This window comes from Girardinichthys multiradiatus, chromosome 11, assembly GCF_021462225.1.
Source record: "Girardinichthys multiradiatus isolate DD_20200921_A chromosome 11, DD_fGirMul_XY1, whole genome shotgun sequence".
Lineage (NCBI taxonomy): Eukaryota > Metazoa > Chordata > Actinopteri > Cyprinodontiformes > Goodeidae > Girardinichthys > Girardinichthys multiradiatus.
In genome coordinates this window covers 42,292,898-42,295,671 of record NC_061804.1, presented here as the reverse complement: position 1 = coordinate 42,295,671, position 2,774 = coordinate 42,292,898, and positions in this window count along the sequence as shown.

Genomic DNA, 2,774 nt, shown 5'->3' with positions numbered 1-2,774 from the left:
CTCGGTCTGGCGCATTCTCAGGTCCAGGCAAAGAGGACGTGGATTGCAATACCTGGTTGACTGGGAGGGTTATGGGCTCGAGGAGCGGACTTGGATTCCTACAAGGTTCATCATTGATAAGGACCTAATTCGTGAGTTTCATCCATCCTGATCAGCCTCGTGGTCCGTCAGGAGCCGGACGTTAGGGGGGTTGCTGTTATGATTCTGGCACGTCTGCTCTACCCTGTCTCCCTGGCTGCAATCAGCATATGAGATGCACCTGGTGGCTGCTGCAGTGCAGTGCAATCTGTGGCATGCCAAGCACCTGTGTCTTCCCTGATATATTCTGACTCTGACAAGCAGACAGTGCCAGATTTTTTTAAATCCATTGTGTGAGTAGATATCCAGCGTTCCTTCCTGTCTGATCATTGTTCTTGACCTTGCCTTGCCTTTTGGATTTATGCCTCTGCCTGCTCCCTGTCGGACTATTTGGATTTTGGTTGTCGACCTTGTTTCCTGCATCTGGTTTATGCCTCTGCTTGCCCCTTGCCTGACGCCTCTTGTTCCAATCGTTGACCCTGTTTCTGTCCTTGGATTATTGAGCCAGCCTAGCCCTCGGATTATTCAGCCTGGAGTCACTTCTTACCTGTGCTGTGGAGATCACCGCTCTGGGTTTCAAGTTCCACTCAAGACAAAAGCAGGTTAGTGGCTTTTCTGATCCCTGCAAAATCTGGAGAGACTACAAGTCACTAATCCCTCTTTCTGCCTCAGTGATTCCTGGAAGCTGTGAGGAGTGTTACCTGTATGACGTTTTCCTGTGGCTGAATAAACCTTTTAAACTTTCAGTACTGTGTCTGGCTGAATCTTGGATCTGCCTTTTTCTGATTCATAGCACCTCCTTTGACCCACAGGACCCACAGCTGTCCAGTAACACCTCAAATGTCTTATCTTCCACCTCAGCCCTAGACCCTTGTGCTTCTACATGTTTGCTGTCAACCATATCAGAAGATGCTGATGCTTCCTTTGCCACCCCCTTCCACCTGTGTGTCTCAAGAAGTCAGGGGAAGATGAAACGGGAGAAACTGAATTGGAATAAGGCTGCAGGTCCAGATCATGTCAGCCCTAGAGTCTTGAAGGGCTGTGCAGAGCAGCTCTGTGGGATTCTGCAGCACCTCTTCAATCTTAGCCTGGCCCAGAAGAAGGTTCCAGTGTTGTGGAAGACCTCCTGTCTTGTTCCGGTACCAAAGAAAACTCACCCATCTGTCCTCAATGACTATAGACCTGTTGCCCTGACATCCCAAATCATGAAGGACCTAGATAAACTCCTGTTGGCCCACCTGACTAAGCAAACAATAAACTATCAGGACCCCCTTCAGTTTGCTTATCGCTGTGGAGTTGGAGTTGAAGATGCCATCATAAACCTGCTTCAACAAACCCCCTGTCATCTGGACAAAGCCAGCACCGCTGTGAGGATCATGTTCTTTGATTTTTCCAGTGCATTTAATACAATCCAACCTGATTTGCTTTGTCAGAAACTCCAGAAGACTCAGGTGGGGGCCTCAACAATCTCCTGGATCAAAGACTACCTGACAAGTATTTTTGAATTTAATTGAATTGAATTTATTTAAGGTATGTATTTTCAGGCGGAAATTGCCTTAAAACCCTTAAGGCTTAATAGGTACTGAAGCTCTGTCATAAATCAGAGATCTGATTGGTCCATATGTTCCTAACAGAAGCCTTCACTCTCAGACTGCAGGTTCAATTCAATTCAGTTTAATTCAATTCACTTCAATTCAATTAAAAAATACTTTCATAATCCCAAATGGAAATTAAATGTTGTTGTAGCTCATATTATGCAGGTTTCTTCAAAGAGCCATTGTGGATGCTGTGGATGCGGGAAGGTTCTCCTGTAGCTTTTTGTCTTACAGCAGATCTGAAGAAGCCTCTGACTGAGGAAACTCTGTTGTTGTACAACAATGTTGTTTACTGGTGATTCCTAGAGTCTCTAGAAGTAGAATGGGAGGCAGATCCTTTAGCTATCAGGGTCCTCTCCTGTGGAAACAGCTGCTAGGTTTAGTCTGTGAGGCAGACACCCTGTCTACTTTTAAGGCTAGGCTTAAAACTTTCCCTTTTGATAAAGCAAGAGTGGCTTATATTATCCTGAACTATCTCTGTAGTTATGCTGCTATAGGTGTTTTTGTTTAGCTGTGACACCTTCCTGGATAGGGACAATAGCTGTGCTACTGCTGTCAATAACTTCATCTCTTTCTATAGATGATACACTTAGTTCTGTCTTTTGGTGTTTAATCCAGTCTCTGTCTTAGACAAACAATTGAACGAGATATTTGACTTTGTGTACCGATTTAATCCTTTAGAATTTACTTGTAGCTCAGAGCTTAAAGTGCCTGAATGACAATTCATGAGGAGGGACACTGTGTCAATGAACATTTTTAACAACCAAAATATAAATGTTAAATGGACTGAATTCTTATGGCATTTTGCTTGTTATACCGACCACTCAAAGCACTCTACAGTAGAGCCACATGCACCCAAATGCACTCTGAAATGTGCAGATCAGTAGGCAACCTAAGGTTAAGTGCCTTGCCCAGAGGCACTTCCAAATACACCAAATTACAGCCCCTGCCAGTTGGTACAGGGTGGAACAAAAATAGAAACAAACAAAAGAAGAAATCATCAAGATAAAATACAGTACATCATATAAAACAGAGTATACAGAACCCTCCTGACTTATTCGTCAAATTCCATTAAATAAACTTCGTAGACACAACACCACT